This window comes from Mastigoproctus giganteus, chromosome 10 (genome assembly GCF_048544385.1).
Source record: "Mastigoproctus giganteus isolate SK-2022 chromosome 10, ASM4854438v1, whole genome shotgun sequence".
In the NCBI taxonomy this organism is placed as follows: Eukaryota; Metazoa; Arthropoda; class Arachnida; order Uropygi; family Thelyphonidae; genus Mastigoproctus; species Mastigoproctus giganteus.
This window is the reverse complement of record NC_143584.1, coordinates 174,954,543-174,967,096: the sequence shown is the minus strand read 5'-3', so window position 1 is coordinate 174,967,096 and position 12,554 is coordinate 174,954,543. Positions and strand designations below refer to the sequence as shown.

The 12,554-nt window shown below is 38.6% G+C and overlaps 1 protein-coding gene across 1 annotated transcript in view; it reads right to left on the bottom strand.

Annotated features, from left to right (window-relative positions):
• The window catches only part of LOC150079541 (putative citrate synthase 2, mitochondrial), a 132,191-nt gene that overhangs the window by 58,754 nt on the left and 60,883 nt on the right, over positions 1-12,554 (bottom strand). The window lies entirely within an intron of this gene.

Here is a 12,554-nt window from a genome sequence, read left to right as displayed (position 1 = left end):
TTAGTCTCCAATGCTGTAATTTGCAGAAATGAAACCTTTCTGAGCAAGAGCACCCCTTTGTTCCCCTCTCACCAATCTCGCTGCCCTTCTCTGTACTCATTCCAGCAGCTCTACACCCTTCCTAAAATGAGGCCTCCAGACCTGTATGCAGTAGCTAAGATGTGGCCTGACCATTGCCATGTTTGAAAATTCCCCACGGGTTGTCCTGGTAGCCCATCTGCACTGCTCAGAGAACTTCATATCTGACTGACAATTACTCCCAGGTCTTTTTCATTTTCCACTATACTGAGACTCTAAAGCTTGGGTACATAACTATGTGGTACTACACACAGTTATGTACCCAAGAGCCCCCTTCCTGTGGCCACTGTGCACTTCATATAATGTAAATAATGATTCTTCTCTGGAGTCCTGTAAATGATGAATTATGTAAATTTTAATAGTCACCAATGCAGAGCTGTTGCCAATGAGAGTGTCATCAGAGGAAAATCATATTGATATGATATCAATACAGGAACTATACTATGCAAAGGTTCACTTAAGACATACTTAAAAAATTAAGGGATTTTCCCTTTCTACAAGAGTAACTCAACTAGCACAACATGACCTTAAAACTTGCATAGTTATTTTAAATGGAAAACTAGATATAACTACTATCAATGGACTTTGCCATAAATTGGAAACATGTATTTTATAGTTTCCTATCAAACTCCAACTTTATCTATATATTGTCCTCCTCCTGAGGATTTTAATAATTCCCTTAATTATCTTGAATCTGCCTTAAACTTCTTGGGACCAAAAAATATAATAATCACACCTGATGTAAATGCAAAATCTAATGTGGTTTAATACTAGTTCTGATACCAATGAGGTCAACTTCTGGAAGAGTTTATTATTAATCATAAATTATTTATTTTTAATGTACTGCAACAATTACTACATTTTCAAATTATTCAGAAGAGCCAAATATCGATGTGACTCTGGCTACTTCTAATTTCAGTGCTAATATATGTGATTGAACAGTTTTCCTAATTTGATAAAAAGTGACCGAGTTATCTCTTTTTATATAACTCACTGCATTACTTCTGGCAAAGATTATACTCCTCAACTAGAATTAATTAGGTTTTCAATAAAAAAATATTAACTGGCCATCTTTTGCCAATTAATACTTCAATCTGCATGGATTTTCCTGAACAAGATACAGATATTATCCAGGATTTTTCTGCCAATGAAATTGCTATTGCAATCCAAAGTGTGATAATTAAAGCTTCATACAAATCTTCAAGGAAAAAAAGATCAATTTCAAAACTTGTTCGTGGTCCCAAGAACTTTCAACTCTTAGGAAATCTGTTCATCGGGCCCATCACAGATACCAACGACATGGACATTGGCCTTCTGCTGATGCGGATACTCACAATATATATCTTTTAAAAAAAGATCCGCAAAAGCCATAGCTTCTTGGAAACAAGAGACCTGGATAAATTTTGTCCAGAGCTCTGGTAACACTAACCCGTGTGGACTTCTCTATAAAATTTCAAGGAACGAGAACTTTTCCTTAGAAGTATTTGGTACTGTGGTCAACAACTCTTTTGAGACATCTGACTGGTCTGACACAACACTATTTTGGCCAGATTATTCCCCATTGATGACTCCTCAACTGACTCACAATTTCACTCAAATACTCATTCTGCTAACTCTGAATATTCCTTTAACAAAGCTACACCTCCATTTACTTCTGTGGAACTTACAACTGTTGCAAAGCAAATCAATATTAAAAAATGTATTGGTCTAGACCTAGTAGAAAACTTATTTGTTTTAAGGCTTATTAAATTAAGACCAGTATTGATAAATCTTTATAACAAATATTTGCAAGAGGACCTCTTCCCAGACTTATAGAAAATAGTTTTACTAAAACTGATTAAAAAAACATGACATACACTGGTTTGCAAAATTTAAGGACCAGTAGGTTTTCACCTGTAGCTTCTTATAGGAGTGGCCTGGATATGGAAAAAGCATACCAAAGGAACCTTGTGAGGTACAGAAATGATGAAAGGAAACAACACCGACACAACAACGGAAACAAAATGGTACAGAGGGACTTTATTCAAAAATGGCAACACAGCACTGGCTGCCATGATACAGTTACATCACTGCCAAAGATGGAACAAAGGGAAGAGGTGGTCCTCAGTAGAGATATGGCCACCCCTAATGTCGATGCAGGCTTTGCGCCACCTGTCCATACTTAGAACAATGTTGATGACAAGTTCTTGCAGTAACATCGTCCATTCCTCTGCCAGCTGAAGATGGCGCTGGGTGTGGACATGCCACCAGGCATCTCCCCAGAGTGTTCCATATGTGTTCGATGGGATTTAGATGGGTAGAATGGGCAGGCCAATCCATACAAACAATGTCCTTACGTTCCAAAAGCATATCACAGCTGCAGTGCGATGTGGTGTGGCGTTATCATCCATAAACACAAACTCGAGGCCAATGGCACCTCGGAACAGATGCACACGGGGAATAATTACCTCAGTACAGTACCACCTTCCAGTATCTGGAGTTGTGTATGTCTATCCAAGATAATGCCTCCATAGACTAGAACACCTTGACCGCCATATCAATCCCTTTCAGTGATGTTTGTGAGGTGATTACCGTGTGCCTACCTCTGGCCAGATTAGCTGACCAGAATCGCTGCTGAGACTGAAAATACTCTCATCAGTAAAGGTCCTTAAGTTTTGCACAGCAGTGTAAGAGCTTTGGAACCAAAGCCCTAAAGGCCCATTACCCTTCTGGCAAATCGAGAGAAACTGTCATAATGACTCATGGCTTTGTGTCTTATGAATATTGTACAGTCAGAATTTGTCTTCCAATCAATATGGTTTTTCGCCAAGCAGGTCCTGTGAGGATGCCTTAGTCGACTTTTGATTCTCTTTGGTGAGAAAATGCCCACTAATGTCTTCACACTGCCCTCAACAATTTTACCTTCTTTTCAGAAGTTTACTTCAACAACCGGCACGTACTTGTGAAATCAAAATTCTGTCAAGTGTCCAGGAAGATATAGAGGGTGTTCCCAGGGGTCTATCTTGGGGCACCTAATTTGGAACACTGTCCTTCAGGAGTGAATTTCCAGATCTTTTGACAACAACAAAATAATTGCCTGTGCTGATGACAGAACCATTTTGATCAGTGACCATTCTCGTGCTACTGAAGTCTCTGCTAACTCTTGTTCTTGCAGATCTTTATGGTTGGACTTTTGACAATGAACTATTCATCAGTGTTTCAAAGACTAAAATTATGATTTTTAGCTCCAAATTAAACTCTCAATTCCCACCACAAGTTAAAATTAGCAATGTTTGACTCCAAATTGTCACGGAAACGAAATATTGGGGTGCAATTGTGGACTGTAGATTAAATTTCTTCTCACACTTTAATCACATTACTGCTAAAATTAGAAACTTTACTGGTGCTAATCTCCAGAACTGAATTAAGTCTCTCATGTTGGACCATGCAAACTTATACAATGCTGCCTTCCTCCCTATGGCAACTTATACCACTGGTGCATGGTTCCACAGGATTGAGTGACATCACATCTCTGATATCCCAACATTGTGCTCATTTAATGCCTTGACCAGCATATCATATTTATCAAATTTATTTATTATGATGTACTTGCAATATATATGCACCTGTTCTTACTCGTAGGTACCCTAACACAGCTTTACTTCTTCCAAGATGACGCCAGCAGTCCTTGAAATTCTCAGCACCTTGCTTTCCAGGCTGCTGCTTGTTCCAGTGCAAGACTCACTTTCACTTCTGCCTGCAGCTATTGTTAATCAGTCTGTGTACTCCCCACACCAAGTTAGCAGTTTTCCAACCCACCTAACACCGCCTCTATATCCCTGGTTCCCAGCCTGTGGGTCGCGACCCTCAAGGGAGTCGCCGCAGTTATTTTTAGTTGCAATTATTTTTATAGGAAATTTCACCACGAAGGTTTTCAACACTGATTTATTTTAATATGGCATATGGCTACACTGCAATATTCTATTAGTGGTTGTAACACTGATTTTTGATAAATCAAAGGAAGTGACTTAAGATCCACTGCAGAGGATACTTAAATATTAAAAGCCAGCCATGTTCATGCATATTAAACATTTTATATTACTTTAATAATTTGCTATGGCAGGCCTTGATTCACTCCGTAAAAATAAAATATACAAATGCAGTGTAATCATTAAAATAAAATTCTATGTTACAAATAGTAAACTGAAAAAAAAAATACACACTATGATGCAAAATTCAATATCAAAATTCATTTTTAATCAGTGTCTTGATGTGTGAATAACAGACTGTCCAATGCAGACCGTCGGATAAAGGCGAGTTGCTCTCTTAACGTAGTTGAAGACCACCCGGTATGTTTTGCTGATGCTGCCATATTTGCAATGATGTAGTAGTAGTGGCATGTGATGCAAGAAAGCAAGTGTATGAGCATTTGCAGCATCAGCCAAAAAAAAAAAAAAAACACACCATTCCCTCCAAATGCCTGTCCAGTTGCTCCTTAAATTTATTTAAGGTATCAACTTCCACAACGACAGATGGAAGTTTGTTCCAACAATTAACCACCAGCTGGCTAAAGGCAAATTTCCACACATCTGTCTTTTCTTAATTTGAATTTATGCCCCCTTGGGTTCGTAATCTGAACAAGTGGAAGGATCCATCAGAATTCAGTGTGCTCAACCCATTCAAGGTCTTATAAACCTCAATCAGATCACCGCGCAGGTGCCTAGTCTTCAGCCACTGCAATTTGCAGAACTTAAGCCTCTCATGGTAAGAGGATCTCTTCATTCCCCTCACCAATCTTGTTGCCCTTCTCTGTACACGCTCAAGCAAATCTACGTCCTTCCTAAAATGAGGCCTCCAGACCTGTACGCATTACTCAAGGCGTGGCCTGACCATTGCCTTATACAGAGGGACAATCACCTCCTTTTCCCTGCTAGCAAAATTCCTATATATCATTGACAAAACCCCATGACCTGCCCTGGCAGCCTGTCTGCATTGCTCAGAAAACTTCATATCTGACTGCACAATGACTCCCAGGTCTTTTTCATTTTCTTCCACCTTAAGTGTAGTACCACACAGTTGGTACGTTTCTCTGGAGTTACTGCTACCCATATGCAGTACTTTGCATTTGTCAAGGTTAAACTTCAGTTGCCACTTCTTAGCCCATCTGCCCAAATTATCTAGATCCTGTTGCAGTAGCATACTGTCATTACTGTCAATTAGCAACCCTGCCAACCTTTGTATCATCTGCAAACTTGGACACTAAGCCTGATATACCTTCATCAATATCATTGATAAATATACAAAACAACAGAGGACCCAACACCGAACCCTGTGGGACTCCACTAATAACATTAGTCCACGAAGAGCAGCACCCATTGATTACCACCCTCTGTCTTCTCCCACTCAACCATCCTTTTATCCATTGTAGCAACTTACCCTTAATACCATTCTGCTCCAATTTGTACAATGGTCTTCCATGCGCAACAGTGTCAAAAGCTTTCCTGAAATCCAAATATATGATATCAAAATTATTTTTTGCATCCAATTCCTTTATAACCATATCTTTTTTTTTTTTTTTTTTTTTTTTTGATTTGGTAGTTGTTGGCGCATCGGCTTCTGTGGCCATATTGCACCTCCCAAGGTTTTTGCAGTACTTTGATCCAAGCCCGAGGCGGGAATCGAACCCGCGACCTTTGGGTTGCCGGGCAGGTACTTTACCCACTCGGCTAGCCCGGTCGGCCTATAACCATATCATAATATCCTATAACATTTGCCAGACAAGACTTTCCCTTAACAAACCCATGCTGTGTCTGAATTATTGCTGCAGACTTGTCTAGATGATCCTGCAATGCATCTTTAACCAGTGACTCCATTATTTTACCCGGAACAGAAGTTAAACTAACTGGTCTGTAATTACTCGTGTCACCCTTCGACCCCCCTTTGTGAATTGGGGATACACATTTGCACATCTGCAATCCGTGGGGACCTCCCCTGAGTCCAAGGATGCTCTCATAATTATGGCTAAGGGTTTGCTTAGTTGCTTTGCTGCCTCCTTTAATATAACTGGATAGATCCCATCCACCCCAGGTGCCTTTCTTATGTAATTCAATAACGTCCACGATGAGCTGTCTAATGCAAACTGGCATGAATTTAGTTTGCCAATAGTCAACCACTTTTAGTTGGTGCCATGATAGAAACCAGCCACTCTATTGAGCACGGGTTAGCTACTGCTTGCACTTTCTAAAATCTAAAGAGCGTCAGTAGGTCGTCATCAGTCCGTGCTAAATATGTACCCATGGAGAAAAAAAAAAAAAACTTAAAAATTCAGAAGACTATCTAAAATTTGGCTTTACCACCAGCAATGGTATAGAGAGGCCACAATGCATTTTGTGCAATGTCGTTCTCAGTGCTGAATCTATGAAACCTTCAAAACTGAAACGTCACTTAGAGACAAAGTATTCAGAACATACTATAAAGGATTTGGAGTTCTTTCAATGCCATGAAACTGGTCTCAGATGTCAGAGATTTTATCCTACAGGACATTTTCAGCAACAGAGAACAGCAGCAGTGCAAGCATCATATAAAGTCGTATTGGAAATTGCCAAACAAACAAAAAAAAAAAAAAAACTCACACGATTGGAGAAACGGTCATCAAACCCTGCACGTTGAAGCCAGCAAGATAAAGATGCGACAAATATCTTTGTCCAATAACACTATTCAGAGGCGCATTTCAAATATGTCCATAGACGTGAAGGAGCAGGTTTTGAATGATATCAAAGTTTCTCCATTGTTTTCTTTTCAAGTTGATGAATCAATGGATGTAAGTTCATGTTCTCAGTTGCTTGTCTTCATGAAATATATATCCATTCAGATGACATCAAAGCGTTCCTGTTTTGTAGTGCACTTGAAACTACTACAAAAAGTGAAGATATTATGGAGAAGATAAATACTTTTTTTGAAACTGGAGGACTACAATGGAAAAACGTCCATGGGGTTTGTACAGATGGAGCACTAGCTATGCTAGGGTCAAAGTCGGGCTTTCAGACAAAAGTGAAAAAACTTGCTTCCCAAGGAAAGGGCATTCACTGCATGATTCATTGATATGCTCTTGCCAGTAAGACCCTTCCAGCTCCTCTGCAAGAGGTACTTGATTCTCTGATCAAAATTGTGAATTACATCAAATCTGGAGCCCTCAACACTCATCTGTTTAAAGAACTCTTTAAAGACATGAATTCTGATCACAAGGTTCTTTTCTACACTGCTGTACGCTGGTAGTCGAAAGGAAATGTTGTCAATCATGTCTTTGAGTTGAAAGATGAAATCAAGTCGTTCCAAGTGCAAGGAAAATGTGACCTTGTGGCTTACTTTAATGATGAAGCTTGGAAGAAAAGAGTTGTTTACCTAGCAGACATTTTAGAACAGGTAAATAAGCTGAACCTGAAACTTCAGGGAAAGGAAACACACATTATCCAATTTCAAGACAATCTTCAGGCATTTGTATCCAAACTGCAAAACTGGAATTGGAAAGTAAATCTTGGAAACACTGCCATGTTTGAAAAACTCTGCAGTGTGGTAGAGGAATCTGAAGGTGAACTGGATGCAAATCTGAAGGAGGAGATTATGGGGCACTTTGAATCCCTTGAAAAGGAATTTCAGCAGTACTTCCTTGAGCTGACAGAAGAAGCTGCTGCACTGGTATGAAACCCATTCTGTGCTTCCCTGAATGTAGCCAGCATTCCTGATGAAGTACAGGATGAATTCTTGGATCTGCAGAATGGTTCCTTGGCACATAATTTGTTTTATGAAAAATTGCTGATCCAGTTCTCGTGTGCTACGTATCAGTCATATCCAAATGTCACCATGCTTGCCTTTCAAGTTTTACTTCCATCTGCTTTTACATATCTCTGTGAGAGTGGATTTTCAACGCTTCTTCATATCAAAACAAAGGCAAGAAACAGACTGAATGTTGAGGATGACATGAGGTTGGCTTTAACAAACACTCAACCACGAATTTTGAAGCTGGTTGCCCAGATGCAAGTAACCATCGCATTCAATATTAGGTTAGAATTATATTCTGAAAAATCTATTTTTAATGTTTTTTTACCCAATTAAAAATGCCTTTTTATGCAAATGTGGCAGGGGTTGCAGGTTACTTCGTTATTATAAAAGGGGACCGCAACTCGAAAAAGGTTGGGAAACTGCTCTACAGCATCAGCATTTATATCATCCCATGAATTTTTATTCTCTACCACTACTCTCATCAGTTAACCTGACGTCCACTTAGGCGTAAACCTTAAACTATCTCTCTTGGTTGATATTAAAACAGTCACAGAATTTATAAGATTACCTGCATAAACACTTACCATTTAGCATTTGCAGTTGTGTCCTCATTCTTTCTATACACATTGTACTAATCATATTTAAGTCCTGCATTCCTTATGTTTGAGTGGCACTGTTTCTGATAGGGCTCATGTCTGCATTTGATGATTGAACCAATACTTCAAATTTATTTACTACTCCTAGAATTAGTATAAAGTGCAAATATACGTGCAACTACTTTTGCTCCTAGTAATCCTAACACAGCTCATATATCTGTCTGTTCTGTGAAGACCTCCCCTAGTAGGCTTTGTGATCCCCCACAAAATGCTTTTTTGGATGCTGCTGCATATCCCAATAGAAGCATGCAAGAGTAGATATCATATCAGCTTGAACTATTAGTTTGTGTTACATTGCTCCCCAATGCACCTAGCACTGTCTCAACAGCACCATTAAATATTCTTGCACCCATTCTATTTAGCCTAGTGGTTAATTTGGAAATGATGTTCCCATAATAGCAATTAGTCAATGATTTAAAACTCAGATTATTTTTCCTACCTTCCTGAGAATATAGTAAATCTTCTACTACAGTAGTTTAAGTGATTATCTTACAGTTTTCACAGATATTGCATGTGAGTACCTGTCAGATGCCCCATCACTGTTTTTGTAAAATTTATTATTGTTTACGCAGAGTAAAGACAATGCAAATCCTGATATTCTCTCAAGACAGCTGCTACTCTGGTGGCAGCAACATATGTAATTTCAAACTGTGTGCTGTGAACGGTGACAAATTTGAAATAAACCTGAAAACAGAACTAACAGTAACGAACACATAAATGCTTTTTTCAATTTTTTAAATAATATTTATATACACATATAAATATATGTGCACATTTGAAATTTTGTATGCACTGAAGTCTCTTAAAATGGCAGACTAAAAGACTGATGTTTTTATTTTATGTCAAACAGTTTTAACAATTTTAAATACTTTTTTAAAACTTACTGTATTTCCCCATGTATAAGACACACCCTTTTTTTGAAAAATTTGGGGTCTAAAAACTGGATGCATCTTATACAGTGGTTGTAGATTTTTTACTTGCATTTTTCGCGCTTGTTGTCTTTGCGCTCATTGTTTCGCACTTGTTACCGGTATATTAGGTTACGTTTTGCCATGTTCTGCCCAGAAATGGCTCAGAAAAGATTTTCGTACAGTGCTGAATTCAAGTTAAAAGTGATCCAGTTTGCAAAAGTGAATGGAAATCGTGCTGCTGAACGTAAGTTTGGTCCTCCTCCAACTGAGAAAACGATCCGAGACTGGCTACGGGAATAAGAAACCCTACTGAAAACGCCACGGCAGAAGGCCATGAGAGGCAAGTCAGCAAAATGGCCTGATTTAGAGAGGGAATTGAAGAGCAAAGGGCAACTGGAATTACTGTGTCTACAAAGATGGTAGATGGTTCAGCATGAGGCAAGAAGAATTGCTGATGAAAAAGAATGGACTAAGCATGCATACATGCACCAGACTTGCCCAAAAGATGCCTGAAAGCTATGAGCAGAAGGTCCTTGAATTTCATCATTTTGTCATTCAATGTCGGAAAACACATCAAGTTTGAGTTGGGACAGATTGCAAATATGGACGAACTCCCCCTTCAATTTGATGTCCCAAGTAACAGAACTGTTAATAAGAAGGGGGTGAAAACTGTAACTGTGAAAACAAGTGGACATGAAAAGAGCCATTATACAGTTGTTCTAGCTTGTTGTGACGACGGAACCAAGCTGCCTCCTATGCTGATTTTCAAACGCAAAACAATGCCAAAAGAAGATATTCCTTGAGGAGTGATTGTCCACGTTCATGACAAGGGTTGGATGGATCAGGATGGGATGAAGATCTGGTTTGAGAAAGTTTGGAGCAGGAGACCAGGTGGGCTCGTATGTAAACCTGCCCTATTGGTGCTTGATCAGTTCAGGGCACACATAACAAAAAACACAAAGATTGCTGCAGAGCAAAAAACAAAACTTGCCGTCATACCTGGAGGCTTGACATCTGAGCCCCAACCACTTGATGTCAGCATTAATTAATAAACCCTTCAAAGCTGCCATGAGAGATGAATGGAACCAATGGATGAAGTCTTCTGGGGACAATTTGACACCAGCAGGAAGAGTGAAGAAACCAACTATAGGAGAAGTTTGTACCTGGGTGAAAAGATCCTGGGATAATATCAAGATTGAGATAGTTGTCAAGTCATTTAAGAAGTGTGGCATTTCAAATGCCATAGATGGAACTGAGGATGAGGCAATATATGAAGACAGTGATTAGTCATCAGACACAGATGAGGACAAGCTAATGGATGGGAGTTTTGATAGTGATGAGGAGTTGTATGAATTTTATGATGAATAACTTTCAATAACTTTTGTTGAGTTCAATAACTTTATGTAATACATTTTTTTTCAAATTTCAGGCCCCAAAATTAAGGTGCTTCTTATACATGGGGAAATACGGTAATTTACATAAAATAAGTACTGAAATAATGGCATTGAATTCAAGAATAATCCAAAAAACATTTTTAAAAATTAAAAAGAAATGAACATCTGTTAGGTGCCCCACCACCACTACCACCATTTTTGCTACAAATGGAGCCACTACTGCCAGGTTTGTCCCATTCCTGTAAAGTCTCTCCTGTTAACAAGTACAAAAGATGAGGCATCCAAATACCTTGCAGCATGGAATGAGGCAACTTGTGGTATCCAGATATTGCCCCACTAGTATCAAGTCCCCCCCCACAATGTGTATAATGAAAAATACTTCTCATAACCATTACAGAACCACCAGCTTGCATTGTTTACACCGGCAGGATAAGTCAATGGGCTCATGCTATTTTCACCATACTCTGGTTCTCTGATCAGCATGAAACAGCAGGAACTGGGTTTCATCAGACCAGGCAGTGTTCATTTTTCAAATCCTCCACTTAAGCATTGGTATTGATGAGCCCATCTCATACTGTTTTTTTATTTTATTTTTTACTAATAGGAGTGAAAGGCAGTTCGGTTGATTGGTGTGATATATCCCACCCATGACAAGGTTTGCTTACTAAAATGCCTCTTTGGCTACCACTATTGTAGTGTTGATATTTGACCGACTACAGCCTTTCTGTTACTCCGCACAACTCTTGTGAGCTGCTGCTGAGTCACATTAACAAGCTGCTTACAACCACAGAATCACTGTTGGCTGAATATTATTTGGTTTTTACACCAATCTCAGGACAGTTATATGTGAAACCACAGCACATCACGCTCCAACTAACTACCATGCCACATTCAAGTCACTTAATTAAATCTTTCATCTTATCTACTCTTGCACTGAATTGCCCATAATACAGTAACCCTATGTATTTGCCCACCTGATTTATATTACATGGTAAAAGCATTTGATGCTGTTACTGAAGAAGTGGTATATTTCATGAAAAACAATTGGTGTACCTAATGAAGTGGCCACCCAGTGTATATGAATTTTTTTCCCTATTTGACTTTAGTGTTTATAAAATATTAGTACTGTTCATTATTTATTTTTTTATTTTAGCATTTTAATGTTCTTTTTAAACTAAAGTGATCAAATATCCCAGATTATACAGGACAGTCCCGGATTTTAGTCACCTGGCCCCACATTGCAAACTGTCCCGGATTGTACATGTAGCCGTTCCATACTTATATCACGAATTACAATTTTGCATTTTTTAAATTTTATTCTGCAATCTTGCTGTCGACATTTTTTTATATCATAGAGGGTGCTGGCTGACCACATAAACAGTCATCTCGCATCTGTCATTTGTGTTTAAAGTTTGTGTGGTTAGAAGGTTAGATTGTTTATTGGCTGCAGTTTTTGCAAAATAATCGTAACTTTGGACACAAATATGAAAGAATGCCAACAGATTTGAGATGGGTTGAAATATTTAAACATTTTGACACAAGGCATCCGAAAAGAGTAATTGGATCTGCATTACGTTGGCTGGGAACCAATGGTACAACGGAAAGATTTTTTCAGTAGTAAAAAAGCAATACTACAAATTAAGTGCAATTTTGCTAATTCTGGTGAAGAGTTTTACGAAGAAATAGCAAACAATAAAGAATTAAGAAAAATTCACTCGGTGGAAATATTTCAATTGTTTCTATTGTTAAAAGAAGAA